Genomic DNA, 14,001 nt, shown 5'->3' with positions numbered 1-14,001 from the left:
ACTACTGAAGCGAGTATGTAACACTGGACTGCAAACTGCCCCCACACCTTTCTTTATTGACGTAATTAATGGACAGCCCCTTGTAAATAGGATTGTATTGTTTGCGAGTTGACCGATAAAACCTAGCTTAAAGAATGACGAAAAACTGTGATAATTATTTCTGTATCGTTCACTACACAAATTGCGTCCATCAAAGTAAACAAGATTTAATTGTCGTACTTATTTTCTGGTTTGCCACAGTCATATTTCTTTTCAAAATTGCTATGCTCAGTGCTGCCATTAAACCTCCATTTGTAATAAATATGAACTCTGCCACAGCGTCTGCTTTGTAAAGTTTACATCATTAGTCTTCATGGAAGTGTGCTCAAGCATTACTCTTCATGGAAGTGTGTTCAAAAAGGCATTGCCAGTTTATTTTGGTCATGGTATCAAATTCAAATTCTACCAAAATTAGCATAAACTATAACAATAATAAAAAGTTTGTAATGGAAATTTAAAACTTACAATTAAAATAATTGTGAACAAGTAACTTTAATAATAGTAACAATATATTAAAAATTTTACAAAATAGAATCGATTTCTAATTAAACTAAAAGAAAAAAACATAATATGAATAAAGAAAAGGATCGGAAAAGATTAAATTATTTGATGAAGAAGATTTTTTTAAATATAGATTTTACTTTTTTTATTATAAACGTTTTATCTCTTAAATTTTTTATTTTATTTATTTCATTTTTATTATATCATATATATTATATTTATATCATTTTTGTAATTATAGTATTACTAATTACCATTTTTCATAACTAATGTTTTTTTTTAATTCGTATAACTTAATTCAATAACTTGTATACCAATATTTTATTGTTTTTATACTTTATTTGTTGTTTTTATAGTTTATGTGCTGTTTCATAGCTAATACTGTTCATAACAATTTCATATTTGCTGTTTCATAGCTAATACTGTTCATAACAATTTCATATTTGGTGTTTTATAGGTAATACTGTTCATAACAATTTCATATTTGCTATTTCATAGCTAATACTGTTCATAACAATTTCATGTTTGCTGTTTCATAGGTAATACTGTTCATAACAATTTCATATTTGCTGTTTCATAGCTAATACTGTTATTACTTATTATTGTCGTTGTGATTGGTTGATGTTATTGTTATTACTCCAAATAAACTTGTTTTTATTATTTGCTTTATATAAAGCAAATAAAAATATAAGTTTATTCGGATATATATTATATATACTATTATCATTAAAAGATCTACTTACCCTCCACTCGTACAGAATTTCTAAACAATTGGCTACTAGGTCTAGAAAGAAACATAATGAAGTTAAACTATTTTTTTGACTCGATTCAAATTTTTAGAATATCACAGTCACACTTATAAAGTATGACAGGCAGAGTTGTAAAGTACAAAAAACCAATATGACAATGTTTAGCTTTTAAATATTTTTCGACAAGATTTGGTTTCAGCAAAACCAGACTTTAACTGTTAATTTTTTTTTTTAGCATTTCACTTTTAATGCAAAAAATTGAAAAAGCTGGCATTTACTCTTGCCCAATTATTAAACTTAGTGCGCTCTTGCTCCATTTTAGAGTGTTGAATGACGGCTCTCCTGAGTAGTTTGTATCAGCAGTACTTAAAAACATTCGCGGTGCGACATCAATGTTTGGAAATATGGACTCAAGGTTCTTAGAACAAATGATTTGAACTAGGTTCTAAGCGTTTACTTCCTCTTCTTATCGGCAATCAAAATATCTGTAGGAATGAAGATTCTGAAATTGATACACTCGTCGAGATTGTTGGCATAATGGTAAGCAAGTTTCATTACTACGTCGCTACATAACTAAAAATGGAATCAATATTGAGTTTATTTAGCTTGGTGAGATCTTCTTTCAGTAAAGATGATATCTTCAGTACTAACAGTTTCATCAGTATGCCTCTTGCAACCTCAAGGACGTCTATTATCCATAGCATTTTCGTGAAAGGTATGTATACTTTATACCTTGCACGAAAGCAAAAATTCCGTAAAGCTCTTCAACAACTTTTATGTCAATTCAACGGTTTATGGCAATTTTTTGACCTTATTAAACCTCTCCATATTAGAGCTCCAGATTATGGTCATCACGGCAGTCTCCAAATATTCAATTTTCTTTATGATCCCTCTAGCTTTGGGTGGGGCTTTTTGAAATTTCATATCAGTTTTTTGGAGGTTTCATATCAACGTTTCTTGCAAAAAAGTTAAAAACTATAACTTTAGAATTTGAAAGAAAATCAGCAATAAAAATTACACTGCTATTTTTGTACAATTAAAGAAAACTTTGATTTTACGTGTTTTAGCAATAACCTTTTTTGTTTAACTTAAGAGTCGTTTATTATTCTTGTTGTTATTTTTTTATTTTTTTGAATATTATTTTTATTACATTTTTGTGAAATAATGAATGTGGGAAATGATCAGAGATATCTGTTTTAAATATTCCTGTTTTTATTTTTATATTAAAGAAGTTATTTGATGATAATTTGATCTATTGAAGTTTCACTTTTTCTAGTTATGCGCGCAGGTTTATTGATGATAGTGACTACTTTTATAGATTACATTGAAAAGTTGTCTAATGTTTTTGTTTGTGTCATAATCTAAAATATTGACATTCAAGTCACCAACCAGATAAACAGATTTTTTAAAACCGAACTATTTTTAATTACAATTTTAATGTGATCTTCAAACACTTTAATTGATCCATTTTGGTGTTCTGTATGAAGCATGGACGATAATGTTTTTTGAGGTTATATTAACAAGTTTAATACACAATGACTCAAAATCATTAGTGGTTGAACTTAAATTTGACTTAACTTTAAACAATAATGAGTTTTTAATAAAAATACACAACTCCCCGCCTACCTTGCCTGATGATCTAATTTGGTGAATCATTTTGTAGTTTGGTAAATGGTAATTATAATTATTCATCATATTTTTGTCATCACAACATGTCTCGCTGAGACAAATAATTTAATAATTTATATTAATTTTATATAAAAATTGTTTTAAAGAATCAAAATTTTTTTGAAGACTTTTAATATTAACATGAAGGATTGAGGACGAGTCGTTCCCCATTCCTTCAATGATATTTTTTGAATTTACATTATAATATAATGGGTTAATATTTTTTATTAGATCATTATTATTATAAAAGTTAGGGTAACCTGGGGCAAAGCAAGACACCGGGCCAAAGTCAGACAATTAGGTTTTCTAACTTTGTACAGAATTTTTTTGAAACGATTCAGTAATTTTGTTTAATTATATTAAAAATTTCATGTTTTTTTATGTTAAAGTAGTTTCCATCAGTTTTTTCATATAATATGGCATAGAAAAGTGGGTTTAAAGCTTACGAGTTGCGTCAATTTGATTGAAAAATCAAAATTAATTTTTTTTTCTCATGTGGAAAAAATCCACGTACGCTGCCATTTTTTCCCACAAAACAAACATAATATTGAGTTTATAATCATTTATTTGTTATCTTTTAGCTGCCATTCTTTTTCTTATGTCAGATTATTTTGTTTCAAAGATATATAAGAAATATATAACTTTACACTTACGGGGAAAGTGCGACAACCGTAGTTACTGAAAAAAGATCGTCAAAATAAACGTTTAGGATAGCAAGTTTCTAAACTTTATAAATCATCAAAGTAAACGTTTGCGATATTATCATTTTATGAAAGAATTTTATGTAAAATTAAAACATAATTTTATTAGAAACTTTAAAAGAATATAACATAACTTTGTTGTCATTTAGTGACCAAAAATTTTTAGATGAGAAACTACAAGAGAAAAACTAATCAAGCTAACTGAAACGAAGATGACATGAGCAATGCTGTTACAACAGTAAAATTGAAGCAGATGTCTTTAAGAAAAGCTTGTAAAAACTTTAGTGTGCTGTTATGTCAATGTGATTTATGTATACATATATGTTTTGTATTATACTATATACATACTTTATGTATTTTGTTATTTTGTTATAGACTAGTATAATTATAGCTCTTTTGAGCCAACATAATTAATTCGGTTATTCTTTACAATCAAAAGAACTAATATTTTTATGAAATAAAAGAAAGATGGAGCGATTCATGAAACCTGATAGACTTGGTATAGATCCGAACTCAACAGATGCCGAAAAAACATACAACCATTGGTTAAGAACATTCTACAATTTTGTAAGTGCAGTTGATGATAACTCCATTAAGCTTAATCTTCTAATAAATCATTGAACCTAATGTCTATGAATTCATATCAGAGTGTGATGATTTTGAACAAGCAACAAGTATTCTCGAGTCTATCTACATAAAACCAAAGAATGAAATATTTGCCAGACACATTTTATCAACACGGAAGCAAAAACCGAGTGACTCAATAGATCAATTTCTAAATGAACTTAAAAATTTGTTTAAGGACTGTAAGTTCACTGCTGTAAGTGCTGAGCAATATAAATCTTATTCAAATTTTTTGACTAACATGAAATTTTGCATATGCATTTTTTTATTGATAACTTTTTTTTAATTCCTATCATGTTTTTTGATTTAAAAAGGAAAAGTTACATTATAAAATGATACCTTTGTGTTTTTATTTGCATTCTTATATTTAATCAAAAAAATCAAAAAAATATTATAAACTTAAAAAAAAAAATTCATTTAACAAAATTTTTATTTCTAAATTTTTTGAACATTTTCTTTTCATAAACGACTATAGAATATTTACCTTTAATTCTATAACTTTTACTTTCTTCAAAAAGTCTTTTTCGAATTGCCGCAGTTTCGATTGAATAATCTTCGTTAATCGCAGTTTCGATTGAATAATCTTCGTTAATCGCAGTTTCGATTGAATAATCTTCGTTAATCGCAGTTTCAATTGAATAATCTTCGTTGATGTAAATTCCCGATCCTTTTAGTTTGTTTGCATTATTCAAAATTTCAACCTTATCTTTGTAGTTTAGTAGTTTTGTTACAATAGTTCTTGGTTTTTTTGGATCTAATTAAAACACAACAAGGCATTAAAGAAAACGTAACACTTTCTTTAATGTCTTGTTGTGTTTTTTTAAAATGTAATATTTTATTGTTTACTTTTTAATGCTTACTTTTTAATGTTTACTTTTTATTGTTTACTTTTTAATTATATAAATGTTGTAAAGACGAAGCTTCTTTTTGTAAAACGTCAATTCGATCGTTGGTTAATTTAAAGTTTCCGCTAATCAACTTGGTTATATCTTTTTGCTGTTTTAAAAACATTTCTTGGCCGTACAAGCTTTATTGATATTTCTGAACCTTTACTTAAATTCATTTTCAACAGATAAATTCAAAATAACTATTTTTAACGTATCCGTATGTAAGACGTAACGCATATTTTTCTACAAGTTTAAATTTTGAAGTAATTCATTTCTATCAATCAAAATTCTGTCCCTATATATTCATTTTATACAAAAGTGAAAGAAATATGATATTAACTTTTGTATGCATATATATATATATATATATATATATATATATATATATATATATATATATATATATATATATATATATATATATATATATATATATATATATATATATATATATATATATATATGTACATAATTAAGTTTAATAATGATGAAACTTTAATGATAAAAAAAAAAAGATGTTTTCGGTCAGTTTTAAAACATATATTAAAGTTTAATTATCTAGTTATTTCAGTACTTATTTTTTTATACCGTTAGAATCATAAGAAAATATGTTAAAATAAATAATGTAGAAAATAGTTAGCTACTAAAATTATTTAAATTGCTCAAAAAACTGTATTTTGGCCCAAACTTTAAGTGTTTCTAAGTGTTCTAAGAAGTGCTTCTTGTGTATCCGATGAAAGTTGAGTTGAGCTGTTTTTTGCAATTATATAACGCTCAACTCGTCATGTATCATGGCCTGTTTCACTAAAATATTAAAAAATCTTGAAAAATTATGTTTTACAAATTGTGAAAACGAGTTACTCATTTTCATGAGTAACTCATTTTCATAACTATAACTTTAAATTGTCGGGGGTGTATCATGTGTGTAAAAAAAGAAAGTTCTAGCTCTGAGTTATTTCTCAATTCAAAGTGAGATTTGTTGGATTTGGACTTATGTATAATGATACCAAGTACAATTTACCAAAATTAAACCACTAATTACGGCATTTTGTAAATTGTACTAAAAGTATTTTTCCATTCACAGATATATCAGATAACGAATTTAAATTTCTATTTTCTTCTGATAAAATTTCTATTTTCTTCTGATAAAACAACGGATGATTGACTTCCGTCAACAAACATATTTCCGTCTTATCATTTAAATAAGGTTTTTACTTGATGCAAATTAAATTTATCAAAAAACTTATTAATACAAACATATTTAATCCTATTAATCCAAATTTACGATGTCTATTCGTACCTCCAGCAAACTTTCTTAAGGTTTCACCACTTATATTTAAATTAAAGTCGAGAAAATCATTAGGTCCAAACAGCATTCTAAAAAACATTCTTAAGATTTTAGCTATAACTTTTAAACATTCAAAACTATTTAATACCTGATTCATAAAAAGTAAATAGAATAAAGTCAATATTAAATTAATAATAATAAATTAAAATAATAAATTAAGTTAAATAAAAAGTAAAATGTAGTATAAGAAATCGATTAATAAAAAAAAATTAATAAAAAAAGTGTAATAAAAAAAGTTTAATAAAAAAAGTGTATATCGACGGTTTAATCTGCAAAAGATAACTCCACTTTTTTGTAAAAGTATAAGAAATCAAGTTTAATAAAAAAAGTGTTTATCAACGGTTTAATCAACAAAAGATAACTCCACTTTTTTGTAAAAGTATAAGAAATCAAGTTTAATAAAAAAAGTGTTTATCGACGGTTTAATCTGCAAAAGATAACTCCACTTTTTTGTAAAATCAACTTTATTGCGGTAACAGGTTTTATTAATTTAAGACATCGTTGTACAAATGCGTTATTTTGTTTTTAGTAATGATTTTAAATACATAATATATTTATAACAAATAACAATAAAAATCCATGTAATTGTATATATAGGCATATGAAATACTTACCCAGTGAAAAATAAAACCGCGTCCCACATGGGTTACGCGTGGGTTCCGTGTGGGATTGATGGGATTTACGTGGGACGGATTTTCCCATGTGGTATCCGTATGGAAATGTGTCACCTTAAACCCATGTGGGTAATCCCATATGGGTTACATGTGGGAACCATATGGTATTTACACACATGGGAAATCCCACGTGGGTTTCCTGTGGGATTTGCATGGGAATTAATTTGAAAGCCGGAAACTGAAAAAACAACTTTTTAAAAAAAAACTAAAAAAATTTTTTAAATCGACATAGCATTGCGTTACGTTTATATTGTGTGAAAATATTTTATATTACATAGAGAATGGCAAGCAAGTATGTAAGTACCACGAATAATGTTTATGTTTCTTTATAGAAATAAGATTAAGATTTGTGCAAATAGACGTATTATTAGGATGATATAATAGTTATTTGAATATAGATCTTGAGTAAATTATTTGCAAACAATTAACTGATGCAAGTTGCAATGTTGTCAAAAACCAATCTTGCATGCATAAAGAAATGCACAAAGAAATGCAGGTTTGAAAGTCAAAGAATTCCCAATTATCTTTATTAAAAAAAGAAAAAAATAGGATGGAGATGGGTTTCTGTAACTTTTTTTATGCTCCAAAACTTTTAACTTTAGATATAATAAGGTCCTTAAGACTTAAGGGACTTACGAAGTACATTGAGGAACAAAAACAGGATATTTACAGAAACTTTTCAATTTTTAATCTGGAGTACCACAGTGTAATTGGGAATAAAGTCTCTGGGTCCAGTTTTCAAAGTAATTTGATCTAAAGTAATGTTTAAGTAAAATAATATGCTTTAAAATGCATAGAGTTATACATATAACTCCTGATAGTTAACTATATGTATAACTAGTTATACATATAAATTGTTATAAAAACTTATTTTTTAAGGTTATGCTTGAACAAATTAGTACCAATTAATTCAAATTCAAGATTTAGTTCAAGTTCAAGTTAAAGTTCTTATTTATTCATTGTTTTTGTTAATTTTATATTTATTTGTTCAAATTTATCAGTTAGTACTAATTCTTACTACAGTAAGAATATTAATCATTGTTGAACGTGATTTTATTAGTAACTTAATTTTACTTTCAACATATTTTGACAACACCCTTTACATTTTAAATGATGACAGCTTTACTTTTCTATTGATGTTAAATTTATTACGTTTCAATAACTCAGATTGAATTTTAACTGAATTATTGTAAGCTTTGTAAGGGTTTGTAGTATATCAAATGGTGTTGTAAATAAAGTAAAAAGAAAATATATATATATATATTTATATATACATACATATATATATTTATATATACATACATATATATATACATATATATATATATATATATATATATATATATATATATATATATATATATATATATATATATTTATATATATATATATATATATATATATATATATATATATATATATATAATATTAAAACAATAAAATCGATACAAAATTTCACCATTAAACGAATAATATTAACATTGTGATGATAATAGCATTAGGAAACTAGTATTTATGTATTATTATTATACTATAAATAAATTGTTTTTTAATTCATTTTATAAAATAGAGACTGATAACTGATAATTAATGGAAATAAATACAAATTATAAAAATCATGTAAACTTCATTTATTATTTCTAAATACTATATTAATGTTAGTCTACAAAGTTAAAATCAATTTAGAGCATTGTTATTAGTTCTTTTGCGATTCGCACTTCCACTTTTGTCTCTCAAATTTATAAAATAGGTGGTCAAAGCTTGCTTAATAGGTAGGTTCTCAGCATAACAATGCTTTTTTCTTACACTTTATAAAGAGAAAAATGGCAAATTAATTACTTATTTTACCTAAATCATAGGGTCATCTATGCATAATGATGTCAGATGATGACCCGGTTTATTGAACACCTTCACCCTTTATCAAACTCAGTCAATTTTTTGCCATCTCCCATTGAAAATGGTGTCAGTTTTTGTTATCATATTATGATGGTGTATCTGAATTGTTAATATAATATAAAAAATGCATAAACCATCAATTTTTTTCTGGTTCAATTATACATTTATTCTCAACAGTACTAAAAGTAAAAAAAAAAAACAAATTGTTCTTTCAAATAAGTCAGCTAATTTCTGAATTTAAATTGTTTTTCCTATGATCCTCTACAGTTTTAAGCAACAAAAGCAAAAAGTTTTTAGACCACACTATTGGTGTAAATACCTCTAAAACCTGCTCAAGCTAGCATAAATTGTTTTACTTTTTTTTTAAATAAAATACTTTACTTTTTTTTTTAATTCAATTTTTTAATTGACATTATTTTGGTTTCAACATCCCCTCCCCATTGTCAATTATTGTTAAACTCACACTGCTCTTCTATCTACTGGCATCATTTATGGATGATCCCCTAGCCTAAATACTATATATATGTATATGTATGTATATATATATATATATATATATATATATATATATATATATATATATATATATATATATATATATATATATATATATATAGTTTGTTGGCTGTTTGTAGAGCGGAGGGAAAAAAGTGATTCTTACGCCCACACATAGGTCACTTTTAATTACTTTTGACTTTCGTCCAACATTTCCGTGTTGGACGAAAGTAAAAACCATTAATTTAATTACAAATTAATCGTTTTTTAAAAAAACCACAAAAACGCAAATTTAATTGACCAGAATGTTTTTAAAAACATTCTGAATGTTTTTATAACATTTTGAATGTTTTTAACAATATAAACAATGTTTTTATTTTTATTTTTTTTAATAAAATGTTTTTATTTTTATTTTTTTTACTGTAAATCATGCGCGGAGTGTTGCTACATCGACTATCTTATAGCCTGACTCGCAAGGGAGTGCTGCTACATCGACTGACAAATAGCCTGACTCGCAAGGGAGTGCTGCTACATCGACTGACAAATAGCCTGACCCGCAAGGGAGTGCTGCTACATCGACTGAGGATTTGGTTGGGGCAGGCAGTCTATCATTATTAAAAAAAAAAAATTCCGGTCTTGCATTTTAATTTTTACTTTTTGTCAACAAAATATCGAAAAAACTTTCGGACAACATCTAAGGGTTCTATATATATATATATATATATATATATATATATATATATATATATATATATATATATATATATATATATATATATATATATATATATATATATATATATATAGTATTTAGACAGAAACCTCCCTATTTGCAGATAATATACTCAAGAACTATATTCAAATATCATATGAACATGTTAGAGAATGTTCATATGATATTTGAATATCACAAATTTAATAATATTGTTGTGACATGTTATATAAAGAATACCATAATAGATTATGATATGAAAATAAGATAGGATATAAAGGCAATCATCAAAGAATAAATTTACTTATAGAAATTTAGATGTTTGTTTATTAGTTTCAGAATATTATATTATGTGTGACCGCGGTCTATAATAACAGGCCTTGACATTGCACAACAAAGTTGTTAAACTGAAGGCCAATTCCTAATACTGTGTTTACATTTTCATCTTTTAACATTAGACGAAAGTTTGTGTTCATGCTTTTTTAATAAATCTTTAAAATTTGATTGGTTTATAAAGTAGATAGCGCAACTTCAAGACGATTACGTTGTTAGGTTCAAGGCGTTAACATTGTAAGGTAATAATATTGTCGATAAGTTTTTTTAATAATTAAAATGCCTTTAAAATGCTGTGTATCTCTTATGCAATTTATACAACTACAACTACAATATTAATTACAACTACAACAAAATTATCAATACTCAACCACAACAAAAATATCAATTTATAAGTTCCTGAAGAATCTAGAGAGAAAAAGATGTAGTGAAGCTATCCCAAGAACTGGTTTTATTGTTGCAGACTATACAGCAGTATGTCAACTGCATTGGCCAAATGAAGCAACTTTTGAAAGCAAATATGGGAAGCAACGACCTTTAAACCCACCATCTGTTATTAAAAATATTCTGCCTAGTTGTTTAGCCACACCAGCAAGTTAAGTTAGAAAAACTGTAACTTCAAGCGGTTTTCGAAGAATTTTACCAGATAAGTTAATTGATTTTCTAAAAGAGGATGAACTTATATTTGACGATATTCAATCTTTGTTAAGTGATAATAACAATGTTATTGTTTTTCAGCTTAATAAAAAAAGTTTGCACATACAATCAAAAATGTACAAACTTGGTGTTCCATTATTTATTTTAGTAATTTTCAATGATTATTCATTTGTAGCTAACCATAATGGCACAACTTGTAATATTTCATCTTTAGCTGTAAACAAATTAAAGTTAATAAAAACAAAATCAGCTTTATTTGAAGCAGTTAGATTTTTAAAAAATAAAGAAAGTTCGCTTTAGTCAAATATTCTATTCGAACACCTTAATGCTATGAGAAAAGTTAGTGTTAGTGAAGTTTTATATACTTCAGATATTATATGTAGAGCATATGAGTATTTTGCTATGCGACGAAGTTTAGATGATTGTTTGTATAAGGACTTTAACACGATTGACTTCAAAAATAAGCTCAATGGAGGACCTAAGTTTCATAAATAGTATTTTTATGAATTTAAATCCATTGAAAATAACTTTCATACTACTAATTGATAAGGTCTATGTCAAAGCTTCATTACTTTACCAAAGAGGTGCTTTGTTTGGTCAAGCAGTAAACTACCCTGAAAAGTTAGCTAAAACAATTTTTGCCATTTATAATTAAATGTCTTTTTGGAGGTCCAGAATTTATATGTAGAGCTCAACCTGTTGCAAATCTTTCCTCTGAATTTCAGTTTGCTCAATGTCAACAAATTGTTGATACGATAAATAATATTGAAAATAGTAAGACACTGGTAATAATTATTGATGGTAACCGTGTAAATCAAAGATTTTTTGGAATGTTTAAAACAGTTGATAGTAAACCATGGTTAACAACATCAGGTATATATTTATTGTATGATTATGTGCATCTCTTAAAATCTATACAAAACAATTGGTTGACAAAAAAGACTGGCGAACTTCAATTTTTGAACAATAAAGAACTGGCTTTGGCTAAGTGGAGTGATTTAGAAACTTTATATAAAACTGAGTCTTTTTAAACTCTCTAAACTTACAGCTAAATCAGTTTATCCAAAACCGATAGAGAGAAAATCTGTAAAGTTTTGTTTGTCTGTTTTTTGTGAAGAAACAGTAGCTGCATTAAGAACGCATCCAGAGATTGAAAATATAGCATTTGAAGGTACTGCTGTATTTATTGAAAAAATAATTTTTTTTCAAATGTTGTTAATGTCAAAGCACCTGGTGCTGGCATTCGGTTTAGAAATGAATTATGCGGAGAAATCCACTCAGTTGGTGATCAACAGTTACAACTGCTACGAGATATTGTTGAACTGTCAAATTTTATGAAACCTACAGGTAAGCGTGAAAAACAGCTTACGCTAGATACTAGCAATGCAATAGCGCATGTTGGTGATTTTTATTGTTACCATTTTTAGAAAAAAAAATTAAAAATACAGTTATCTTTCTAATATATATATATATATACTTTGTTATGGTTCTGCTTGTTATTGATACTATTTAATATTACATAAATATTCCTAATGAAATTTGAAATACGAAAATATGATTATCTTTTAACAATTTTTTGGTTTCTTTTTATATTTCCGTCTTTACTAGAGATTATTATTAGAAACCATTACACCCTACCTAATATAAAAATATATCAATATAAATAAAAGTAAAAGTTTAATCGGCCTTCAGTTTTTACAGCATTTTGCGCAATGTCAAGGCCTGTTATTATAGAAGGCCGTGTGTGTGACGAAAAAGTAAAGATACTTTTTTTTTAAGTGGCTGTTGCACCCAACGTCTACATCAACTACTTATCCTAATTTTTCAGGATTCTCCTCATGGGTTCAAGCTCATTACGCATAATATGTGTTCAATTACCCATAATACGTTAGTCATTGTAAGTAATAAATTAGGAAATATTTATTTGTAAAATATTGTAGTCATTAATGACTTCAACCTGGCTAATAATTAAAATTGCTCGACTAATAAGGTTCCTTATTAAAATTGCTCTCTTTCTCTCTCTCTCTCTCTCTCTCTCTCTCTCTCTCTCTCTCTCTCTCTCTCTCTCTCTCTCTCTCTCTCTCTCTCTTTCTCTCTCTCTCTCTCTCTCTTTATGTATATAAATATATATATATATATATATATATATATATATATATATATATATATATATATATATATATATATATATATATATATATATATATTTTTATATATTTGTATTTGTATTTTTTTTTTAGAAAATGTTTGAAGAAAGTTAGAAGATACTAAAAACCTTGGTATTATGCAAGCCGAAGCGATTTAATTAATTCAATCGACAAAAAACGGCGTGTAAATTGCAAAAGAAAAAATATTTTTAATATTCATTTTGGATGTATTGATTAATAGCATTTATTTAAAAATAAATTCATTTTGCAACACGTTTTTTAATTTTATAAAATTTCGTCATAATAGTTTAAGGTAAATCCCACATAGGTTATAGGTGGAAAACATCACATGTAAAAGATCAAAAATGCTGCACATTTTGAATACCAAATGGGATAAAGTAGCAAATACCAGATTAAGTTAAGCCTCTCTGAAAGCTTCGATGATTAATTTTAAATTACTATTTAAGTAATTTTTAAATTAAAAGATTTTTAAAAATCATAGAAGCATTCGGACTTTCATTTGTCTAGTATTGACTACTTTTATACGATTTAGATTAAAATATGTGGCAT

General features: G+C 26.4%; 1 protein-coding gene across 1 annotated transcript in view; it reads right to left on the bottom strand.

Moving 5' to 3' along the window:
• The window catches only part of LOC100205860 (GTP-binding protein Rheb), a 37,763-nt gene extending 32,856 nt beyond the window's left edge, over window positions 1–4,907 (bottom strand). The window contains exon 1 of the mRNA XM_065811092.1: window positions 4,767–4,907. The gene's annotated coding sequence lies outside the window, so the exon portion shown is untranslated. The remainder of the gene's footprint in view (window positions 1–4,766) is intronic.
• Window positions 4,908–14,001: the final 9,094 nt, after the last annotated feature.

This window comes from Hydra vulgaris, chromosome 11 (assembly GCF_038396675.1).
Source record: "Hydra vulgaris chromosome 11, alternate assembly HydraT2T_AEP".
Taxonomy (NCBI): domain Eukaryota; kingdom Metazoa; phylum Cnidaria; class Hydrozoa; order Anthoathecata; family Hydridae; genus Hydra; species Hydra vulgaris.
The sequence above is the reverse complement of the archived record's forward strand: the minus strand, read 5'-3'. Positions and strand labels throughout refer to the sequence as shown.